This window comes from Perna viridis, chromosome 3 (genome assembly GCF_037379345.1).
Source record: "Perna viridis isolate PV_CMFRI_1.1 ecotype Kerala chromosome 3, ASM3737934v1, whole genome shotgun sequence".
Lineage (NCBI taxonomy): Eukaryota > Metazoa > Mollusca > Bivalvia > Mytilida > Mytilidae > Perna > Perna viridis.
The window spans coordinates 32,999,102-33,024,279 of NC_142447.1; the positions used below are offsets into that span (position 1 = coordinate 32,999,102).

Here is a 25,178-nt window from a genome sequence, read left to right on the forward strand (position 1 = left end):
TCAATAACATATAGTCATATACAACTGATCAGTTTCTTAATCTATGGCGAATTCAAATAATCCATCAAAAACAAGATCTTCAACCAAATCACTATCATATCAACGTTTATCACCATCTTCCTCACACTGTCTCTGGTACTCCATTTCGAACCTATCTTCCTCCTCAATTTCCATCTCTATATCATTACCTTCATTCTGATCCATTCACTCTGTTTCTCTACTCTTGCCTCTACCATTCTCTGCACTTGCTCCTTCCTTTTCTTTCTCTGCCCTCCCTCCCGCACTCTCGATCTCTGCACCTGCTCCTTTACTCTCTTTCTCTGCCCTTGCTCCGCACTCTCTGTCTCTGCCCTTGCTCTCCCCTGCTAGGGTTCTGAGCACTATATAGTCGCCTTTCACGACAAGCTTAGCGCTGCTGTAGGCCTATTCTTTTGACACCCGGACCTGCACGGGGCGACCCTTAAAGAAAGAAAATGCTTAAATTATGATTGATTATTGGGGTTTAACGCCCAAGCAGAAATATTTCAGCTATATTCAGGCGATGAACATGAAATGGATGATAAAATTAAAAGGACCACCAATTTGATTTATATGACTGGAATATGATTGCTCAGATATTTTCATTATAAATCAATTTGTCATAAGCTACATCAATGCTGCAATAAAACGTGCCCCATCTGACATACATTGACAAAATTAAACAACATAAAATTTGTACATATTTATAAGTTAGATGATAAAAATACATTTTACATTAAAATCCTTTTGGGGAAAAAACTTCTCCCTTATTTAATGCAGAACACAGGAAAAAATCTAGAAATCTATTAACAAGTTTGCGAATATCAGACACAACTTAGCCTTTAGATGAATATAACTACAATTACATGTCCTTTGTTGTGTTTGTCTGTTTTCCAAGTCTGGTCTTTGTCCCTGGATTACATTCTTTTATCTCCGCTAGAATCTTGGTTCCCTTGATTACTCTCAGACTTAAATTAAATTGTTTAGATTTGGACTTTTTCCTTTGGTGGTATTTAAAATTAAAGTTAAACACACCTTGCACTGTGCTGTTTAGAAACCATGCATCCACGGCCTTGTACTTGTAATGACAACCTTCTAAATGGCAAGTAAATCACCTAGTAGACATAATATGTCCTTAGATTTCTTAAAACTTAAATGTACATGATCTGTAAATACTAACCTACGGTAGCAACAAATGACATTTACCCAATCATATAAAAAAATTAATAAAATATTCCTGTTTTAAGTGGGTATGTCACAAGCAATTTTTAATATGATCCGATACATACCTGTTCAAAATGGCAACAAATACATTTATAAGACTGAAGAAGGTTGGTAATTGCTCGCTCTTGGTGTGCAATCCATCTTGTTCCTCCAGCTTTGCAAGGAATAAGCAAGTTGCCACTATCTGGTTGTTTAAAAGCCTAATAACTTCTTAACATTGATCTATTCAAACAGCTATTTCTGTAAAAGAAGACCCCTAAAGCTAGTACAGATATAGCCTTTTCAAACAAACTTCTTTGCTCCGTACTTTAGAGATAATTCTAGTCTATGAGCCATGCAATGTAATGTTACAATTGCTAATTGCTCCTCTCTTAGTATTTGGGCAACACCTGAATTTTTCACACCAAGACACTAGCTCCGCTACTGGAACTACTTTTTTGAAAAATCATTCCTTTATTGGTTAAATTTTGATCAACTACCCATTTTAATCCAGCTACTATTCCTTCTGCATTTGCTCTCTCAACGCCAATGAACTTGACATCTATTTTGCCTCCATAACAACTTCTTATGTACCACATATTTTGTAATTTCACGAGATCGAGTCCGTAGAACCATCTAAAATGATACATAAAGTTATTGCCAATTATCAATTTGGCCACCTTCTGTAATTCAACATCAACAATGGAAGCAATAACACCTTTGAAGTTTCATTGCTCGATTGATTGTTGGGGTTTAACGTCCAAGCAGCAAGATTTCAGCTATATTCAGACAATGAACATGAAATGGATGATAAAATGAACATGCATGATGATGAAATGAAAAAAAAGGATGGGACACAAGGATAATAGGGTCAACAAATTGAGATTGCCACTAGAAAATGGGAGGGATGGGTAAGGTCGGGCAATTTAGCCTCCTGTGGCTGAGCGCAAAGGTTCCTACTCCTATTGAATATCACAGCAGGATTCTTTAACGTGCAAGGAACGTGGCATCTTTCCCAACAAGGTTTGCGGTCAGGTTTTCCGTATATAAAAACTAAAATAAATAAACGATACGGGAAAAAAGGGGAAAAATCCGGTGACTGGTTCCCAGATATTTTTATATAGTTTGTTGGTCAAAATTGTACAAACTAGTGACCAGTTACAGATAACCAAAGAAAATTTCACAACAGAGGGCGAGCCGACAGTCTAATCGCCAGTTTGGATAAGGGAAAATCAAATTTAATAGCCCACACTCCATTTGAGTCGGGGTACTGGGCGACCGCTTATTTTGATCCCTGAATTGGCTAAATATATAACGGATTCGAACGTATTTAAAGAGCCTAATGATAGTATTAACATGAAAATACTTTTTTATGAACTAAATCACACGTAAATTGGCCCACGTCCTTTGAATTTCTTCTATTTACATACAATGCTTACTACATGTATTTACAAAGTGGATGTAATATTTTAATAGTTTTTATTCAATTATTTAGAATTATTACGTTCTCATAGAAAACGTACTTTTTTGTCCTTTATGTTTTAATGTTAAATCAGCTTGCTCACGATACATGTATCAATGACTATAAAACTGCGCTTCACCGAGTAAAGAAACTTATCCATTTGATCTCCTAATGAATTACTCGTTTGCTTGTAGCCACACGACAACGTAAATTAATATTTTACAACTCTTTCTGCCTTTAAATATATCCATGCATACTATGTCATGTAAGTAAAAACACGAAACTACTTACCTTTCGGTAATATCAAATAAGGTGGGAAAAACACTAAAGTGTCAGTCTTTGTAAGAATCATGCAGTGGGTGTGGAAAACCCACCACTTTGAAAGTTTAATTTGACTATTTGCACCATCAGAATCAAGGAAAAAAGACAAAATTTCCTAACTCGAATAATATCAGTCTTTAAATTCCGCCGATCTCCGATTGCTCCATTAACCTTCAGATAACTTATTCTGAATAATTCGAGTTAATATTTTCTGTATCTTTTTGGTAAATTGAAATATATTTTCATCGAAATGCACTTAAATGGAACATGTCAAGGGCAGATATATGTATCTCTATCAGAAACATATTTTTTCTAACATTTTATTGAAAAATTTCTGAGCAAATCCAGTGGTGCAGAGATCAAATAATGGTCTTATCAAAGAAAGAGAGCATCCCTGAATGAAATGATATTGTCCGATCGGTGGCGTTTTGACATTTTGCCCGATTCTAACAAATACTTATACTTAACCGAATTGCGCAAATGTTTCTGAATTTTGTTTCAATAGTCAATTGAATCTATGCCGTTATGCCGAACAGTGGATATAAATAATTTATCAATCTGATATTAGTATCAACAGTAACTTATTATTAGTCATGCAAATAAAAATTAATTAATTTCACCTGAACCGATGACGTTAAAGCAAACACAAAACATCTATTTAAAAAGTGTTGGTAAGGGAACTTTTTAGGCAATAATCTATGAAATCGAAGAGCTTTTATTGTAACTAGGTAAGATAAAAAGAAAGAGGCATCTTTGGGAAAACACATGCAAAATAAAAAAAATGAACTGAAAAATCTTTCTCTGAAATCATGACGGTGTTATTTTGATGGGGTTTGTTATTCATTGTTTGCTTGTATATAGCACTATGCTCTCTCAGTAAATGTTGTCTACAGTAGACAGGATATTTGGTGAGACTCACTTACATGTACCATAACAAAATCATGTCGTATGATTTAACTGTTCTAAAACATAAATTATTGACATTGGAATAGTTACATTAATTTAAGATTATCAAGTTCAAGGCCACCGTTCTTGTCCTATGAATGAAGGCGTTTTTGTCTTACCTATTTTGTCGATTTTGTAAGTTTGCATAGTTTTCCACTATTTCTATTTTACTTACATCATGAAATGTTTTAAATCAAATTATCATTACTAATAGTAATAATTTGAACGTCTTTAACAGAGTTTTCGGGAGCTAAATATCTGCGCCATGACACCAGATTTTACTCACTAAAATGTGACGGATGACATTGGCGAAGCAGTACATGCTTACTCTTTCGAAGCACTTGATTCACTCCATTTTTATTTTGATGTATCTGAATTATCCTATTACCCACTATTAGCGCTTCGGTATCCATCAATGTCATACTTTATTTGGTCTTATGGTAAGATTATTTTGTTCTTATCTGTTGACGTAAAAAATCACAACGGATATTCGTTTCAAATTAAAGTGATCTGGTGGGTTTATCCGTGGTTCTCTACCACGGACTCGACTTTTTATGAGCAACTCGTCTGGTGTTGATAGAAAAGCAGAGGACGCTTAAAGTACTACTGGTGCATCTGGTCCATGCTTCCAGTTTTCAGTGGAGTCCTTGTTACTCATTTACTTAGGTTGCTTTGTACGTATTTTTTTTTTTTGGTTATTTTACGTTTTTTGTTGTGTGTCTGTTTTCTGTCCAGTCTTTGTCCCTGGATCACATTCTTCTGATTTCAGCTAGAATCTTGGTTCTCTTGATTACTCCTCTACGTACGTTAGGCTTGTTGGTTTTATGTCAATTTGGTCATTAATTGTTCTTCTTGTTTCTTGAAATTGACGATCTTCTTCGTACTAAAGCGTCAATTGAAAATACTAATAAATTGTTATTAAAGAGCCAGAAATTATTACTCAACGATAACCTGAAGACAAATATGATCCATGTAAAATACTTAATAGTTAAAAGATATCTTTTCAATCATAGACATTATTACAAAATACAGAATTTGTGTAAATAATTTTAAGACGTTAATTCATTAATATAAAAACTAAAATTCTGGTGTTCATTTCCGTTCTATTTTTTGGACAAAACAAATTATATGGACCTGTTAAATCAGGTTTTAGTGCAAATAAATTTCAACATTTCCAACTGAACACTATTTAGATTGACGTAATGACATTATATAGTTCATAAAAATGCTGTATTTTCCGATGAAATGTCAGCAGTTTATTAGGTTCTTGATTTCCAATTGGGATACCAGTTGAATTTAATATATATTTGAAACTATCGTATTTTGTGATTGCTTGCTTTTAACACTGCAAGCTAATACTATTGCTTAATTTCATCTTTGTACCCAATGGTGGCTAATATTCCACTTCATTTTACAATAAGAACCGTGCAGGTTATCATCCCATTTCATGTTCATCCCCTGAATATAGGTGAAATATTGCTTTGTTTGTTTGTTGGGGTTTAACGTCCGAGCAGCAATATTTCAGCTATATTCAGACGATGAACATGAAATTGATGATAAAATGAACATGAAATGATGATGAAATGAAAAAGGGATAGGACACAAGGACAATGGGGTCGACAAATTTTGATTGCCACTGGAAATAGGGAGAGGTGGGTAGGGTCGGGCAATTTAGCCTCCTGTGGCGGAGCCCTATGGTTCGTACTCTGGGAGAATACCACAGTAGGGTTCTTTAACGTGCGAGGAACGTGGCATCTTTCCCAACATGGTGCACCACTATGGTTTGCGGTCAGGTTTTCCGTATTATAGCCTGACAACCCCAGCATGTAACACGCCAGGGGTACCCCATTCCACCACCTGGGGCACACTTCCCAGTTGCTCTGTGGGCAGAGCGCCCTAGCCCCGGCTAGGGTTCTGAGCACTATTTAGTCGCCATTTACGACAAGCTTAGCGCTGCTGCAGGCCTATTCTTTTAACACCCGGACCTGCACGGGGCAGTACAGCGAACGAGTCCGAATTCACAATAAATGGTAAATTATGTAAAGCTCTTTTGGATTGTGGATCTATGATTTCGACGATTTCTGAAACGATGTTAAAGCAATTGAAATTGTCATCAAAAGTTAAAGAAATCGGTGAACTCATATCCGTAAGTGTAGCTTCTGGTGACAAATTACCTTATTCAGGTTATGTAGAGGTTAACTTGACAGTACCATTCATGAACAACGAGACCGTTCCAGTTTTTATGTTGGTAGTTTTTTTTTTTTTTTTTTTTTTTTTCTTTGAACAACTTTATTCAGAAAAACACTCAGCCGTAGTTCATGCTACGGAACAGGAGCGAATATATATATACAGTTTACAATGGAAACGAAATGAGTAGACAACAGACAATATTTTTAAATACACAAAAACAAAATACACTAATTCATTGTCACACAAATGTATTGAAATTCAAAAGTACATTTAGCCTTATCATCACCGGAAATTATATCACGTGGTTTGTATTTTACAACACGTTTATAAAAGAAAGTCAGACTCTCATATAGGTTTAACGGATTAATGTGACAATATGTGTACTAGTATACAATTTAAAAAAAATATATGTATATATGGGATTACTGTGTGCCTACAAAAGTTTTGCAACTTTTGCGATGAAGATAGAAAGGTTAGTCAATACATTTGTGTTACAATACATTATCATTCCATACAATTTATTAACATTCGGATTGGCTGTATAGTAACCTGGAATATACTTATTTCTAAGTTCGGTTACAAGATCATGATTGCACAAAGCAACATAATGAAACTCATCCCCCAGACCTGTTCGACATAAAGTGCAGACCCGTTCATGTTGTGGTGTTCCGTACCATCTTCCTGTTTCCATAGGAAATTTTATATTGCATGTTCGAAGTTTACATATAACTGTTCTGTGATATTTTTTGAGTCTCAGTAAGTATGGCTCGAGACGAAACTCAATTTTAAACTTCGAATAAAAATTTCCTCTGGACGAAGCATCAATATCAGAATACCATTTCTGTATGAACTGGTCTTGTAAGATCTGTTTTACAAGAAGTTTAAGAAAATTGATATTAACATTCCCTTGTATATTCCAAATTTCACTACATCCAATATCATCAAAAACTGATTTTATGTAACATATCCATTTGAAAGATCGATCACCGTTTTCATACATATTGAACATAAGATTATACAATTTACCAGATAATTTATCTGTGTTATTTACAAGTTTAAACCAGAAACATATCATTTTAAGCTTGATGCTGATTTCAATAGGGTATCGTCCTAACTCTCCATACACCATAAAATTTGGAGTAGATGAACGCAGATTTAGGATTTTCTTGCAAAATTGAAGTTGAATTTTTTCTATATTTGACTTATTTTCAAAGCCCCATATTTCTGAAGAATAGGTTAAAATAGGGGCTACTAATGAGTCAAATAATTTCAATTGCAAATCTATGGGAATACTTGTTATTTACCTTGTAATAAAGAGCATAAAGAGCTTTTTGTGCCTGCTCTACGAGTTTGTTTCTGGACTTATAAAAATTACCATTATAATTGAATATAAGACCCAGATATGTATACGAATCACATATTTCTATATTCTGCTCAAAAATATTAAAATGTACCCTTCTAGTAGATTTCCGCTTAGAAAAAATTATAATTTTTGTTTTTGAAACGTTCACAGTCAGCTTCCAAGTTGCACAATATTGTTCAAATACATCTAAAGCAGTTTGTAATTCCTCAGGTGTATCCGCAAAAATTACAGTGTCATCTGCATATAGAAGTATAAACAATTTAATATAAAATCCTATATTTTCTAAACTTTTTGTATCTAGATATTGTAAACTTGAAATAGAGTTTTCGGTCAAAAACTCTTCCAGATCGTTTAGATACAAGGCAAACAGAAAAGGAGAGAGTTTTTCCCCTTGACGGACCCCTATTTCACATGGGAAATATTCTGTTTTAAGTTCTCCCATTTTAACACATGATTTAATATTAGTGTACATGTTCAAAATAACATTAAACACTTTCCCACTAATATTATTTTTTAATAATTTTTGAAATAATCCAACTCTCCAAACTGTGTCAAAAGCTTTCCTGAAATCAATGAAAGCACAGTACAATTTTTTACCTGATGAAAGATATAGAGAAATGAGGGAGTGAAGAATAAATATATTGTCCTGTGCACTATAACCTTTCCTGAAACCACCTTGAGAGTCAGATATAAGTCGAAATTCATCAGACATCTTATTGAGTCTAGTGTTTATCACAGAGGTAAACACTTTACCCAAGTTGGATGTAAGACAAATTGCTCTATAATTATCTAAATCATCCCGATCACCTTTGTTTTTGTATATGGGTTTAATAATTCCAGACAACCAAGTATCAGGTATCAAGCCCGTATCTAAAACAATATTGAACAATTTTACATATATTGGCAACATATTGGCAATAGAACTTTTTATAAATTCATTGACAATTTCATCGTCACCTGACGCTTTACCATTTTTTAAAGATTTAATTGCCAACTTGATTTCATCTTCAGTAATAGGACAATCCAAAATGGCAATCACATCTTCATCAACATTAAAACTATCAGCATCAGGATCAAACTCCGTATCATCGTCATTTTTATTTAACGATTTAAAGTATTCGTACAATTGCTCAATAGTGATTTTATTATGAGCATTTGTTCCTCCTTTTCTTACTCGATTCAAAATTTTCCAAAGTTTTTTTGAATCTTTCTTGGAGGTTAGACGTAAATCTTGTTCGAATCTGTGCTGATAATTTTTGTAACTCGTATTCATTTGCGATTTGTCCTGTTTACTCGCATTTTTAAAAGCCTCCCGGTTTTCTCTATTCTTAATAAAACTATACCGATTCCGTGCCTTATGAAATTTTAAATACTGAATATAACCAGAATGTCCCAGTTATTATTGGTACAGATGTACTGAACATGTTAAGATCATATACCGAGGAATATGAAAACATTCCGCCGGAATGGAATGTGGCGTTCACTTACACATACAAACTCGATTCTGGTCCATTCAACGAACAAAAAGCCTATAACGCTTATGCCAATGTCAAGCAAAACTCTGTCAGGTGTGGTTCGTAACGGCAACAGTTCTGCCATTACAGTTGTTACGGAGGGTGTCGATAGTCAATTTCCTGATAGTGTTATGGTTTGTCCTCGGGTTGTTGAGTTGAATAAAGAGGGTAAGTGTCGAATTCCGGTACGAGTTTGTAACATGACAGCAAAAGTCATTAAGGTTAAGCCCAAATCAATTCTTTGTAGTGCTAGTGAAGTTAAAGTATTACGACACGCCGATCCTTTCAACGCAGATAACGAGGCCGAGTCAGAACGCAGCGCTGATATATCTAAACGAGACGCTCGAGAGTATTTAGATGCTATAGGTTTTAAGTTAGACGCGATCAATCAGACAATGTCAAAACGCAATTTTGACCCCGTGTAGGTCCGGGTGTTAAAAGAATAGGCATGCAGCAGCGCTAAGCTTGTCGTAAAAGGCGACTAAATAGTGCTCAGAACCCTAGCCGGGGACTAGGGCGCTCTGCCCACAGAGCAACTGGGATATGTGCCCCAGGCGGTGGAATGGGGTACCCCTGGCGTGTTACATGCTGGGGTTGTCAGGCTATAATATGGAAAACCTGACCGCAAACCATAGTGGTGCACCATGTTGGGAAAGATGCCACGTTCCTCGCACGTTAAAGAACCCTACTGTGGTATTCTCCCAGAGTGCAAACCATAGGGCTCCGCCACAGGAGGCTAAATTGCCCGACCCTACCCACCTCTCCCTATTTCCAGTGGCAATCAAAATTTGTGGACCCCATTATCTTTGTGTCCCATCCCATTTTTCATTTTATCATTTGATGTTCATCGCCTGAATATAGCTGAAATATTGCTGCTCGGGCGTTAAACCCCAACAAACAAATCAAATGAAATTATGCAGGAAAAGTACAAATTATTTGAAATAATTCGAAGTTAAGGTATATTTAAACAGAAAAAAATTACGAATTTGATAGCTAATGCAGCTTTAATACAAGAGGAAACACAACATAAATATATAAGTATAAAGCAACTATTTAAGATACTTTTGTCTTTCAGTTGTGTTTCATATTTTTGTTAAAAATCGATTTTTTCTGATGTTTTTACAGGTCAGGTTTTGTGTAATCTTTAGTGCGGATCGTCATAACTAATTTTTCTCGAAGGTACGCACAAGAACACCAAATTTCGGGAAAAAAGTATCGAAGCGTCTAACGTAGAATGACAATTCAGGAATGTCAGAATCCAAGTGCATGGCATAATGTATGTTTGTTGCATTTGTTATATAAATTCTATGTTGAACTTTAAAAAAAAATGTTTTGAAAACTGTAATTTGGTAATTTAGTAATTCTCGTACTTTTGGGTTTTTTTTATACTACTGTTCCACGAGTACACCAAAATTAATTACACACATCGATGATTTTCAAAAAACGTAGTGGTTTAACTATATACATGTAAGTAGTGACTGGAGCGCACCGTAGTCGCTCTAGACAACTCTCAGAGCTTTTCACAATTCTTGCCGTTTGAATGGTGTGCAAACTTAAAGATTTAATGGCTATTTACTGCAGAAATTCAGTTATTAATAGTAACCCCACTCCCTCAACTACAGTTTCAATTTGTAATTTTTTTCACGTATGATCTTAAATGCAACCACCTAATTCTTACATTCACGTACACAATCCAATAACCATACTATGCATATCTTTAATACACACGTACACAATGTAACAAAACAAGTCCTATATAAAAATAAGGATTAATAACTAACATGTGTAAACCCTGGTACAATGATGGAGAATGTTGTATATGTACTTTAGGGAAGAAATCTAAGAAATGAAATGTTTTCTTGTAAACTTTGATGGGTTTATAGAATTGCACTTTCTTTGTTAATTTGAATTTGATTAAGAAACTTCGTGATAAATTCCCATAAATCTTTCGGTACTGAATCCATCTTCAGTTTTAACGATTTAATTCCATTCGCTTATTAGAAGGTTACATAAAATCTGTTCCATATATTTTAATTTAATTTCCATTTTAAGCTTTAACAATATAATCATATTTTAGCAAAAAGCTCTTTCTTAGAGTCACAGCGTATGCACTTTCAATGTAACATGTACTATTTTTTTTATGTTTTCAAACTGATTTTAAATTCATTTCATGCTATTTTCTTAAACATGTCACACCGCCAATATAACAAATTTCCCATCATCATTATTTTCTGTTTATATGTTTGTTTGTTTGTTGGGGTTTAACGTCCGAGCAGCAATATTTCAGCTATATTCAGACAATGAACATGAAATGGATGATATAATGAACATGAAATGAAAAAAAAAGATGGGACACAAGGACAGTAGGGTCGAAAACTTTGATTGCCACTAGAAAAAGGGGGATGGGTAAGGTCGAGCAATTTAGCCTCCTGTGGTGGAGCGCAAAGGTTCCTACTCCTATCGAATACCACAGCAGGGTTCTTTAACGTGCGAGGAACGTGGCATCTTTCCCAACACGGTTCACCACTATGGTTTGCGGTCAGGTTTTCCGTATTATAGCCTGACAACCCCAGCATGTAATACGCCAGGGGTACCCCATTCCACCACCTGGGGCACACATCTCAGTTGCTCCGTGGGCAGAGCGCCTAGCCCCGGCTAGGTTTCTGAGCACTATTTAGTCGCCTTTTACGACAAGCTTAGCGCTGCTGCAGGCCTATTCTTTTGACATCCGGACCTGCACGGGTCGTCTGTTTATATGGTTTTTTTTTCTGTTCTTGTCGTTGTTTTAAAATTATATTGTAAAAAACAATTATACAAAATCTACATGAAAAATGTGATTATGTTGGAAAAATAGTAATTTTCGCGGTTGTTAACTTTCGCGATTTTATTTAATGCGTTTCATAGTGTAAAAATATCATAAAGGAAAACAGAGAGATTGGAAGTCATTGCAAACAAGTTAAAACATGTGAGGAAACAGGCGATTTACTACTTATGTAATGTAGACATGAAAATAATAGAAAATTGAGCGATCAAAGCATTAACAACAAAGAAAATTGTAAATGTAAAAACAAAATCAGTGTTTCCCTACTACGTTTGGGGAACATAATTACAAAAGTAATTCTTAAATACAAGGAAAGAAGATAACAGAGAAGGAAACCAATCACTTGCAAAAAGAACTCCCACAACACCTATTTCTTCAAGTTTGTAACGAAATTATTCAAAAACTAGTTTTATCGTATCCTCAAAACCTAAAATACTTAATGCAAGCTTCAACTTCCGTCATATTTTAGAGTTAAGAAGCAATGATAGATTATCCATAGTTTTAGATTTCAATTAAAATGCTTCATTTTGGTGAAGCTCTATCATCTTTAAATTTATTTTAATTGATTTTTGACAGAAAACTATTTGTTAAACTATTCTGAAACATCAGTTGCTTATTCAATTTGTGATAATTCCATTACACAAAAATGCATTCCTTGTTTCAACCTATCGAGTTCTGGCCTGTCGATCACAGGTTTTACTATCAGTGTTAATGGGATTTTGACATGCTAAAATAAAATAATATTTCTTGAATTTAAAATGTTTCAAGTAGCTGATAAATGCATGTTGTCAATCTCCACAGCAACAACATTTCTTATATTTTAAAGGGTTTTAATTTGATTTAAATACTTCAACTAGTAGACAAAAGAATTGAAAAAAGAAAGTATTTGTCATGTATAATGAAATCTCGTCGTCGTCGTATAAAAAGAGTACCTCTATGAATAGTCTTATAGACTTTGAAACGAAACGAAGTTGATATGACGGAAAGTTTAAAGAATTAAAGTCGTACTTTCATCTTTCAATTCTCTTTTTATTTCTGCAATACCAGTCGCCTTCTGTGAAGAAAATATTCATAACCAGGATTTTTATTGCAGTAAAGTACTGTAATGAGTCTTGAGAACGGGAATGGGGAATCTGCAGTCGTTTCAAGAAATAAGCATAATTTACTATAGACAATGGTCCGTTTTCTCTCCATACCCCTATATTGCTGAAGTTTCTATTTTAGGAAAATGTATTTCGTCCATTCCAAGTAGTTTTGCTGAAACCGAAAACATTAGCATGATTTCATTGGGTGCCAAAAATATCGTTTTTGTACATTTAATCACTAGTATACACAATTATATGCTTAAGTAATAAAATACAGTGAGCGGTACTGCTTTCTCGCACCTGCAATTTTATAAATACAATATGTTTATTGTTGGGGGTTTGTTTTTTTATCGTTAATTTGTTTTGGATTAGTTTTGTTCAGACATTTTTACACATTAAATTATATGATTGATTGCTTCGGTTTAACGCCCGAGCAGCAATATTTCAGCTATATTCAGGCAATGAACATGAAATGAATGATGATGATGAAATGAAAAATGAAATGGGACACAAGGATAATAGCGTCGACAAATTTAGATTGCCACTAGGAAAAGGGTGGGATGGGTAGGGTCGAGCCTACTGTGGTGGAGCGCAAAGTTATATCGTATACCGCAGCATGGTTTTTTAACGTGCGATGAACGTGGCATCTTTCCCAACACGGTGCACCACTATGGTTTGCGATCAGGTTTTCCGTATTATAGCCTGACAACCCCAGCATGTAACACGCTAGGGGTACCCCATTCCACCACCTGGGGCACACAAACCAGTTGCTTTGTGGGCAGAGCACCCTAGCCCCCGGGTAGGGTTCTAAGTACTATCTAGTCGCCTTTTACGACAAGCTTAGCGCTGATGCAGGCCTATTCTTTTGACACCCGGACCTACACGGGGCATATACGTATACATTTAACTACTTTGCTTTGATAACATTCATATAAGACAAATATTACGTTTAGCATTTATGTTTTCATGTCAAATTAAGATAAAAAGAAATGTGTCTAGCTTAGTAGTTACAATATATTACCGGTTTTCTACAATAAAAGTAATTGTTAAGACATTAGAACCTCAACATGAGACATTTACATCCTATTGATATTTTATGCTCGGAAATGAGGGTCAAATTTGTATCCTTACAGTAATTTAGTGGTTATAATTTGTGACGTTACTTCCTCAATGGAGGGCATCTTTATATTCGTATTTGTTTAATTATCACTTTAAACTGTTTGTTTGTTTGTTTGGGTTTAACGCCCGAACAGCAATATTTCAGCTATATTCAGGCGATGAACATGAAGTGAATGATAAAATGAACATGAAATGATGATGTAATGATAAATGGGATGGGACACAAGGATAATGGGGTCGACAAATTTTGATTGCCTCTGGAAATAGGGAGAGGTGGGTAGGATCGGGCAATTAAGCCTTCTGTGGCGGAGCCCTATGGCTCCTAGTCCGGGAGAATACCACAGTAGGGTTTTTTAACGTGCAAGGAACGTGGCATCTTTCCCAACACGGTGCACCACTATGGTTTGCTTTGTTTGTTTGTTTGTTGGGGTTTAACGTCCGAGCAGCAATATTTTAGTTATATTCAGACGATGAACATGAAATTGGTGATAAAATGAACATTAAAAGGTGATGAAATGAAAAAGGGATGGGACACAAGGACAATGGGGGTCGACAAATTTTGGTTGCCACTGGAAATAGGGAGAGGTGGGTAGGGTCGGGCAATTTAGCCTCCTGTGGCGGAGCCCTATGGTTCCTACTCAGGGAGAATACCACAGTAGGGTTCTTTAACGTGCGAGGAACGTGGCATCTTTACCAACACGGTGCACCACTATGGTTTACGGTCAGGTTTTCCGTATTATAGCCTGACAACCCCAGCATGCAACACGCCAGGGGTACCCCATTCCACCACCTGGGGCACACATCCCAGTTGCTCTGTGGGCAGAGCGCCTAGCCCCCGGCTTGGTTTCTGAGCACTATTAAGTCGCCTTATACGACAAGCTTAGCGCTGCTGCAGGCCTATTCTTTTAACACCCGGACCTGCACGGGGCACTATGGTTTGCGGTCAGGTTTTCCGTATTATAGTCTGACAACCCCAGCATGTAACACACCAGGAGTACACACCCCAGTTGCTCGGTGGGCAGAGCGCCCTAGCTCCCGGCTAAGGTTCTGAGCACTATTTTGTCGCCTTTTACAAGCTTGGCGCTGCTGCAGGCCTATTCTGTTGACATCCGGACCTGTACGGGTCCACTTTCAACTATAAAAACTAAACTAAAAACACTAAAAACATTTCAAGTATTTCAATTTAAAAAAAAAAACGATTACAAGACTAAGCATGTTAAGCTCTGGTACATAAAAAAAACATTTTTCAAAATTTATTATTTGGGTTGCAGAATCTAAGCGACTACCCCTATCAATGATTGATTGATTGGTTGACCTATCAATTGATTGTTTAACGCCCGAGCAGCAATATTTTAGCTATATTCAGGCGATGAACATGAAATGAAAAATGAGATGGGGGCACAAAGATAATGGGGTCGACAAATTCGGATTGCCACGGGAAATAGGATGTGGTGGGTAGGGTCGGGTAATTTTGCCTTCTGTGGCGGAGCCCTATAGTTCCTACTCCGAGAGAATACCACAGCAGGGTCCTTTAACGTGCGAGGAACGTGGCATCCTTCCTTTTTTATGAGCAATTCGGCGGGTGATTCTAGAAAAGCAGAGGACGCTTACCCTACCAGTGCACCTGGTCCATGCTCCCAGTTTTTAGTGGAGTCCGAGTTGCTCATTTGTTTTGTTACTTCGTATGTATGATCTTTGTTGTGTATGTCTGTTTTCCATGTCTGGTCTTTGTCCCTGGATTGCATTCTTTTGATTACCACTATAACCTTGGTTCCCTTGATTACTCTTTTAATCTTGAACTCGGCATTTCACTTTGCAAGTTCATATCACAACTCATACGTTACGCCAGAGCTTGCCGAAACTACGCAGACTTTTGTATCGCGCTAGAACTCTAACAAATAGGCTTCTGGAACAAAGTCATGTTGCTACAAGATTGAAGTCAGTACTACAGAAGTTTTATGGTCGTCATCATGAACTCGTGGATCGTTATGGTGTGTCCGTCTGCACCATGAAAACTTATTTATTCAACGAGTCAGTTTTCCTTTCCTCGTCTCTCTACCCCAGACTTGACTTTTAATGAGCAACTCGGCGGGTGTTTCTAGAAAAGCAGAGGACGCTTACCCCACCCGTGCACCTGGTCCATGCTCCCAGTTTTTAGTGGAGTCCGAGTTGCTCATTTGCTTTTGTTACTTTTTATGTATGAATTTAGTTACTTAATGTTCTTTGTTGTGTATGTCTGTTTTCATGTCTGGTCTTTGTCCCTGAATTACATTCTTTTGATTACCGCTATAACCTTGGTTCCCTTGAGTACTCTTTCAAGATCATATAAGTGGTGGTTATATTAGATGCTGTGTGTTATTCAGTAAATATTACTTAAACATCAGCTATTTACTATCTCAGGTTTTATTTTAATTAATAAAAATCATACTTTTAGATATGATTCGATAGACCTGGGTTTGTAGATTATGTTTCACGCATGAATAAGCGTTTTTTTTTCTATGCATAAATTAGTGTTTGATATGCGGAAATATGCCTGAAGCCTCGTGCAGGTCCGGGTGTCGTAAAAGGCGACTAAATAGTGCTCAGAACCTTGGTCGCGGGCCATGTTTCATTTCATCATCATGTTATGTTCATTATATCATCCACTTCATGTTCATCGCCAGAATATAGCTGAAATATTGCTGCTCGGACGTTAAACCCCAACAAGCAATCAATCATTTAATGCCTGTAACGCGTTACAAATATCTTAGATAATTTTACGTCACGGTGAAACAGATATTCAAGGCATCTATTTAAATTGCACTTGTTGCAAACAATATTGGATACGGATTTTATTATGCCTATAGTTTAAATATCTTTTATTGTAGGGGTCATGTAGATGTCTTCTTGAGATTGACCTTCAACGAATTAGAACAGCACGCAGTAGTCAGAGATTACACTGAAGTCCTATGGCTGATTAGCTGCTAAATCGTAGCTCTTGATCTTTTATTTTCGATTTTACGATAAAAGTTTCAAAAATACCAAAAGAAACAAAAATAGTTGGAGCTACGTTTCGCAGCTAACGGCTGATGTGGCCGTTGGACGTCAGACCTAGTCCCGCATCTAACCTGGTAGCCAGAATAATATTTTCGTGCCACAAGTTTCTCTCAATACAGAAACTTGTGGAACGAAAATATCCGGGCTGCCTGGTTAGATATTAAAAAAAGTAAGATTTTTATTAATGAAAATAAATCAAGAAGTAGTAAATAGCCGATGAAGTTCAAGAGTTAATTTTGTAAAATTAAAATGTGCATTTTTATACGCCCGTCTAAGATGGGAGGTATTATGATATGGTCTCAGTATCGTATTAATTTTCCCATAGACTTCTATAGTGAAGTGCATATTTTTAGGATTTTTTAAAAAATATGTAAATTGATTCAATAAAACTTTCACTTATGTAGCATTTCTAAGGACATGTGAAAAAATAATTCCCCGCAAAGAAAATAGGGTGAGTCCACGAAGATTGGACAGAAAAGTAGTCTTGAACTATAAATAGCCATTTTCCCTACTTTCACTTTCGTTTTGCACTCACCAAACCAACCTTTTCAGTGGAACATTTTTATGATATTATGTTAGATTTTCTTTTTAAAAAGTTCTTCTTTTAAACCATTCAATTATTAAAAACTGAATGGTGAATATATTGAAAAGGGGTTATATTGTATATATCAAATTTATAATATATACAGAACAAGGATAAATTCTACAACAAACTAATGAAATGTTTGCTTTTAATAGTACAATTTAAAACCAATACTTACCTATGACCATTTTGATACACATTAAAGATTCAAGCAGAGGTCCACTCGATATCATTACCTTTAATTTCACAAGTAATTAAACACATAATGCACGTAATTAAGAGAACAAACCCAAAAAGTGTACATTCAAATTATATTGATTGAAGTAAAAAGAAAAGGCCAACAATATTTAACGGTGTATCTTATGTTATTTTCCAAAGATACAAAAGAAGGTGAATATTTGCCTTGAAGTAAATACCGTGAACAGTGAATGTGAAAATATTAATCTAATTGCTTATCACCGGCCTTAAATACACTTCAAATGTTATTTCCTCTTTAAGAGATGAACGTATACAGGGTATCCTAACTTGAGGACATATCTTAAGTTAGGAGACTTTTGTTGACAAGACTTGGGGAAAAGGTGCGTCCTAAGACATGTCCTATTCCAATGAAAGCTTCGTTGATCCATTGTTGGCACCTGTTGACACATTCGGGTGTTGTGTGCTGTCTTAGGTTACATAATGGTCATGAATTTCGAATTGTCATGTTTTTTTTTTTTGTTTCGGTATTTATGCCGATATAAAATAAAAATGTTATTTCTTGTTTGGTTTGAAGTTCTCGGCAACAATCCAGATAATGTATTTATAAATATTCAAAACCTCTTTAAATGAAAATTAATCGGTGTTACACATTTGCATTTTCATATTTTCCTTCTTCACAGAATGCCTTTGAACACAATGTACTTTGCATGTCATTAGGGACTTGTCGTAAATATAATCCAATTTAGATCACATAATATAAAATGCATTGTGTAAATATCATTGTTCTTTCAATTAATAGTTTTTAATCCCATAAGATTATGATGTGCCCGAAAATTCTTCCCAGTCATTCAATATTTAAGGCTTTGCTACACCATTATTTTGACTACCAGTCAATTACAGCTAAACTGATAAACATTTGGTTTATGGGCTTTTAATTGACAACATTAACGAAATAATGAGTAGAGAAGCAACGTTGCTATTTCACAAATGTATTAATTCAAACCAAACAAATGAATATGTACCAGACTCTTATAAAAAGTTAATGTGGCAAACTTGGTCAAAAACATTAATGTACAGCTGTTGGAATATTTAAATATCGACTGCTTTGGTCACTTCTCGCTGGACATTTTCACTCACCTTTTATTCCACAATGAAGTATGACATCTTTTACAAATTAATTTATATTTTTACTTGTATAGAACTATGAAGTTAAATGACGCAGACTTCTATCCTGTAAAATATGAATACACATATACTTGATAATGATTTTGAGACAATAGAACCATGAACCCAATTCAACAAGAAAATTATCCCAGGGAACATTTAACTTGATCATATTAGTTTCAATGTTGATATGATAATACTGTTAATTGGTGAAGAGTGCAAATAGTTGATCTACATCTATATTGGATTAAAACTTCACTCGTGGTGGTAAATTCTCATCATTAGATCAACAGATACCCTAATTCCATAATTTCGTCAGGCAGGGATATTAAATATACTTCCTTGTAAAGTGATTAACACCCTTAGTGACGTAAAATGTGATTTTTTTCTTTAACAACCCGATTAAGTCAGCTTTCATTTATTCTTTTTTTGTTTATTTTCTCAGAAAGTATGCCGAGGGAATATTTATTTTCTTATTTTGTTCAACTCCTTTATGCTATTTGTTGTTGCTGTTCCTTTTAATCGTTTCTTGTGTTTTAATGGATTTTGATGAAAACAAGAAGAGCAATAGGCGCGAAGGAATATCATCCCTCGGACATTACCAGCGACAAAAATGAAAATTCAGAGACATCGATATACAGACACATACCAAAACGTAAAAAAAAACAGGAAACGGAGACTACACACATACATAATGTAGATAACCGAATAAAATCAATTAAGAATTTTAAAAATGAAGGAAAGAAAATCAAGGCAGTAGACACAAAATACTAAAATACTGGCACTATGAATTCCAACACCAGGTGTGTGACACCGGGTATTCCTTATAATTAAGGATAATAATGTCTTGCTCTGCCAGCTATACAAATCACATTGCAAGTGAGTAAAATCCGGTTGGAGCCAAGTTCCGCGTTTTGTCAATCCGGTAAGACGGGAAATTTTATATAAGATTATATATTGTCTCATCCGTTAAAAAGAAACATATTGGTCATTCAAATTAAACCTTTGTTGTGATAAAGTGTAATCAAGGGAACCAAGGTTATAGCGGTAATCAGAAGAATGTAATCCAGGGACAAAGACCAGACATGGAAAACAGGCATACACAACAAAGAACATAAAGTAACTAGAATCATACATACAAACTAAAAACTGGGAGCACGGACCAGGTGCACCGGTAGGGTAAGCGTCCTATGCTTTTCTAGAAACACCCGCCGAGTTGCTCATAAAAAGTCAAGTCCGGGGTAGACAAACGAGGGAAGGAAAACTATGACCCGTTGAATAAATCAGTTTTCATGGTGCTGATGGATACACCATAACGATCCACGAGTTCATGATAACGACCATAAAACTTCTGTAGTGATGACTTCAATCTTGTAGCAACATAACCCTGTTCCAGAAGCCTAGTTTCGGCAAGCTCTGGCATAACGTATGAATTGTGATATGAACACTCCATACGCAGGAGCCGAAGGGATGTTGCCAGAGATGTAAGGAAAGTTGACAATTCTGAATGAAAAGTCATCACGTTTGTCGTAAAGTTTGGTCAATAGGTTTCCTTTTCCATCGATTTCTAAGTGTAGGTCAAGATATAATATAGGCAAAGGCTGAATATACCCCTGTATAAGAAGCTTATTTGATAGCTGGAGATGTTGGTATATTTGCCACTTGAATTTTTCATTTTGAAGGCAAAAAATCGCGTTTGACTATCGCAAACTCCCCAAAACCATGAAATGACGACCCGTCATTTCTGTTGCGGTACTGAAGTCTTCATGTTGTCTAAAATGGTGTGTGCTGTTTCAGTTTGCATTCCCTTTAATAAATATGTTTCAGCCAAAGATCTTAAGCTCTGGGACCAATCTGTGCTTCTTGTCGACTAGTAAAGTTTTCTTTTTCCACAAGTAAATTCGGCGGTCTTCTAGTGCATGCTGATCAACGAATTCTTGAACATTAACGACTCATAAAAAGTTCCTCCTGTTATTTACTGTCGTCTCCTATAAATGCCTTCTTCTACTTCTATGTGAAGTGACATCTGACTCTGTCCCAGGTGCGTCATCGTGCTGATCTGACAAAGTTTTCTGAAAACGGGCGTCCTCTTAGGTCCCAATCCAGTTCCATCAGCACCGTCACTTACAATCTGGTTTGTTGTATTCCCAGCTGAGCAGCTTCCGCAGTAATGGTCATGTTAATCTGTTGTTCCAGTACCACGATTTCAAATATGTCCTCTTCAGATGATTCTTGGTACAGGGTTCGGTGTTGGTTTCTTCTACGCTACCGGCCAAGAAGGTTCCATTATATGTCTCAGTTATAACAGCTGATTCCTACGTAGTCTTCGCTCCCGACTTTTTGCATTCTCCTTAGATATCTGGATTCGGCTGAATTTGGACGATGTCCGAGTCCTGTTGCCACTTATCAACCTGCTTATGCTTTTTAGGCAAGGATAGGGTCCTCACTAGTACTAGATCTCCTGTGGTAACAGATACTCCTTGATTTTGAGTCTTAGTACTTCTTGTGACGTTGATGATATTTCTTTGACGATTCTGTGGAAAGTTTGTGATCATACTCCAGTCGGTTTTGAATACCCCTAACGTAGTTTGATCCAGCACTGTTCCTTCTTACACAAAACGCAACATCTACTGGCAGCCTTAGGTCCCGGTCGGCCGTTCAAACATACAATGGTAGCTGAATTACAGATACTTTAACAGAGTTGCTGCTGATGTTGAATTAATCTTGTTGTGAACATTTGCTAAAAGCATCAGCTGCAGTGTTAATATTCCCTGAAGAGTACTTAATCTAAAAGTCAGGGAATATTAACACTGCAGCTGATGCTTTTAGCAAATTTTCACAGCAAGAATCCGTATACCCCAGAGTACTTAATCTAAAAGTCGTAGGTCGCAGTGTCAGGGAGCCATCGTTGATCGTTAGCATGGTAAGGACATATGTCAGTCGGTTACTATCCGAGATGATATTGCCATCTGTAAAGGTAATCTTTGAATTTGTGCGGACCCGGATGTCAAAAGAATAGCCGGGGGCTAGGCACTCTGCCCACAGAGCCCCGTGCAGGTCCGGGTGTTAAAAGAATAGGCCTGCAGCAGCGCTAAGCTTGTCGTAAAAGGCGACTAAATAGTGCTCAGAAACCTAGCCGGGAGCTAGGCGCTCTGCCCACAGAGCAACTGGGATGTGTGCCCCAGGTGGTGGAATGGGGTACCCCTGGCGTGTTACATGCTGGGTTTGTCAGGCTATAATACGGAAAACCTGACCGCAAACCATAGTGGTGCACCGTGTTGGGAAAGATGCCACGTTCCTCGCACGTTAAAGAACCCTGCTGTGGTATTCCATAGGACTAGGAACCTTTGTGCTCCGCCACAGGAGGCTAAATTGCCCGACCCTACCCATCCCTCCTTTTTTCTTATGACAATCAAAGTTTGTCGACCCTTTTTTCATTTTATCATCATTTCATGCTCATTTTATCATTCATATTCATTGCCTGGATATAGCTGAAATATTGCTGCTTGGGCGTTTAACCCCAATAATGAATCAATCAATCCTGTAAAATCATTGTGGACAAGCTGTGGACTAAGCCAGTTGATATTGAAGACTAAAATAAAAAAAATATTTACAATACAAAAATTATAATCATATATGTACTAGTCAACAAAAGAAACGATATAACATTATTATCAAACGCAATATTTTACTATTTTGTAGAAAACTATACCAAATTGAGAAAACATTTTTTACATGAACAGCAACAATAAATACCTATAAATATGTCTACTTGGCGGAGTTCACGGAAATTACATTTACACACTGCAGTTTCAGTAAATGTTGACTTGAAAAAGATATAAAAATTATGCGTTTTCTATCGCTGATTTTCTATATACTAACAATTGGTTTGTCATTGAGTAATTGAACATCTTGACCGCTAGTCTTTCTAGCAGCAATCGTGGTAAGACATTTAACTCTTATTTGTATAATGAATAAGTCATATAAACTGGTAGAAAAGTAGAAAATGGTTACGGCGAAAGAAAGGTAACTTCAGTGAGTTTCTGTAAAATATATAGTGCCAGGAGAGTGGGCAGTTTCTACCTCTTGCAAAACATTCATCTTACAGTTCGTTAAAAAGTAATACTGCTAAAAGTATAGATTCGCAGTTTACCATATTAGAAATAAACATTCCATATCGACCAAGCAGCTTATGTCGATGGCCTTTATCTATGGGCAACATATCCTTATTCAAACAGCTTTTGTTTAAGTCACCAAGTCCTATCTAGAAGATTAGAGTAATAGTGGCTATTTATAGAATAAAAGTATGAGTTGAAACAAAACGCTGGCGTAGGTGCAGTGTTAAAATTGTGAAAAAAATAGTTGAGACACTTTTAAGGAAACTATTGAGAAATCAAAGTGTTCGCATTTGGCTCAAGCATGTACTCGAATGATTTCGACTTTCGACAAGTTCGAAGTGAATGTGAAAATAAGAGGCAAATTTCAGTGTGCCTACAGTGTCCTTTATTTCGTGCTTTTTTTTTTGGAAGAAGAGATTTATAAATACAGTGAACTATTTGTTCAAGCTAGTGTGGTTGAGCATACTTTTTAATATGCTTAATGCAAAAGATTAAGGGTCTAAGATTGGTTAATTAGGAAGGAATATCGGATGCAAATTCAATTTTGAAACGGGAAAAAAATTACCTTACCCTTTTCTCACCGGACGGTTCCGTATGTCAAAAGAACAGGCCCACAGCAGCGCTAAGCTTGTCGTAAAAGGCGACTCCATAGTGCCGGGGGCTAGGGTGCTCTGCCCAGAGCAACGGGGTTGTGTGTCCCAGGTGGCGGAATGGGATAACACTGGCATGTTCAATGCTGGATTTGTCAGGCTATAATACGGAAAACCTGACCGCAAACCATAGTGGTGCACCGTGTTGGGCAAGATGCCACGTTCCTCGCACATTAAAGAAACCTGCTGTTGTATTAAATAGGAGTAAGTACCTTCACGCTCTACCACAGGAGGCTAAATTGCCCGACCCTACCCATCTCTCCCTTTTATTTTCTGGCAATCAAAATTTGTCGACCCTATTGTCCTTGTGTCCCATCCCATTTTTCATTTCATCATCATTTCATGTTCATTGCCTGAATAAAGCTGAAATATTGCTGCTCGGGCGTTAAACCCCAATAATCAATCAATCAATCAATCAATCAATCTTTACAGAATGTCCATGTGTAGAAAACTTTCTGACAGAGCAAATGGAATGAAAGTAAATTTACTAAACGCGATTGCCCAAATAAAATTGGAACAATGTTTAATAGAAGAATGGCTTTTCGACAATGACGCAGTTGCTTATTTAGCAATGAAATTATTGACAAAGCATGAACCTCTATACTCGGCGTCACATAAATAACATACTGTTAAAATTTGAATAAAAATATTTTCTACGACTTTATTGACACCTACCGTCGTTTAAATTGTCTTAAATGAATTGCTCATTCGTTTAGCCAAACGGCTTCTCCCTAAACATTGAATCGTTAAATTCCTGTGCCAATATTTACATTGTAAAAAGTCGGCCATGTTTACAGTGATCGGGTTGCTAGGAGATGTTGTTTACGTTTAAATGGTTTGTCCATAAACCGAAGAACCCAGAATGCATTTCGGCGTTATTTCGGATATCTCGGATTTATTTTACGCGAACAACGTACAATACCGAGAAGTTGATCAAGCAGACGATTGTCACCGGAGTTCGACAGGAACTTGCGAACTTCGTTTGTAAACAAATCGTCCCGTAGAAACCAACATGGCGGATATTAGTATGGGATTTTCCCGTAAGGATTTGTTACGCATGATTTAAGCTAATAAGCGACTTGTTTAGGGAGAAGCCGTTTGGCTAAACGAATGAGCAAGTCATTTAAGACAATTTAAACGACGGTAGGTGTCAATAAAGTCGTAGAAAATATTTTTATTCAAATTTTAACAGTATGTTATTTATGTGACGCCGAGTATAGCTAAACTTATTTGTGAAATCATAGAAAAAGAGAAAGAAAAAGACTCTAGTAGCGTTGTATTTATTGCTTGAAACTTCGGTAGAGAGGGCATCGAACTAAAACTTTTAACTACGGAAGAGGCCGATGAACTTACGGAAATCACAGATACTCTTTTGAAAGAAATATTTT

The 25,178-nt window shown here is 36.3% G+C and overlaps 2 long non-coding RNA genes across 3 annotated transcripts in view; one reads left to right on the forward strand and one right to left on the reverse strand.

Annotated features, from left to right (window-relative positions):
* On the reverse strand, window positions 1-24,943 carry LOC148621924 (uncharacterized). The gene is made up of 3 exons (XR_015921278.1): window positions 24,466-24,943; window positions 1,308-1,857; window positions 1-459 (listed from the first exon to the last, which is right to left on the reverse strand). It is a non-coding gene; the product is annotated as an uncharacterized LOC148621924 (long non-coding RNA).
* Window positions 6,212-25,178, forward strand: part of LOC148621925 (uncharacterized) — a 31,279-nt gene continuing 12,312 nt past the window's right edge. For both annotated transcript variants that reach the window (XR_015921277.1, XR_015921276.1), the window contains exon 1: window positions 6,212-6,611. This is a non-coding gene — a long non-coding RNA (uncharacterized LOC148621925). The remainder of the gene's footprint in view (window positions 6,612-25,178) is intronic.